We start from the raw sequence: 506 nt of genomic DNA, 5'->3' as shown, positions 1-506 counted from the left end.
CTAGTAATTCAAGCCTATAGGGTATTGTGTGCAAAAGCTTTAAAGAATGTCCACTGAGTGTATTAATAAAGGTGAATTTGCATTCACTTTAAAAACAAAAAATATGCAAGAAAAAGAATGATACAGTAAAATAATGATAAAATAATAAAATAATGATAAAATAAAAAAGATTTTTTTTCCTGCACATGATTGGTATGAATTGACCTTATATACAATGTTCAGCGAATATTTACTTTGTAATAATGCTTTAGTAAATTAATAGAAGCATGGAGTAAGATCTTCCTGAAGAGAATCATTCAAGATGGTGGTCAACATGAAGTAGCTTTCCTAATACTTGTAACAATAATCTAAATAAAACCGACCCTTCACTGTCGCCATGCCTGTTTGGTGAATTGCTGGGTGTTCTAGTGTTTGTTTGGTCATTGCAGTTTGGGCCTACTGGCTATGGCAACAATATCTATCTATCTATCTATCTATCTATCTATCTATCTATCTATCTATCTATT

The sequence above is a fragment of the Pyxicephalus adspersus genome, chromosome 5, assembly GCF_032062135.1.
Source record: "Pyxicephalus adspersus chromosome 5, UCB_Pads_2.0, whole genome shotgun sequence".
Lineage (NCBI taxonomy): Eukaryota > Metazoa > Chordata > Amphibia > Anura > Pyxicephalidae > Pyxicephalus > Pyxicephalus adspersus.
The sequence above is the reverse complement of the archived record's forward strand: the minus strand, read 5'-3'. Positions refer to the sequence as shown.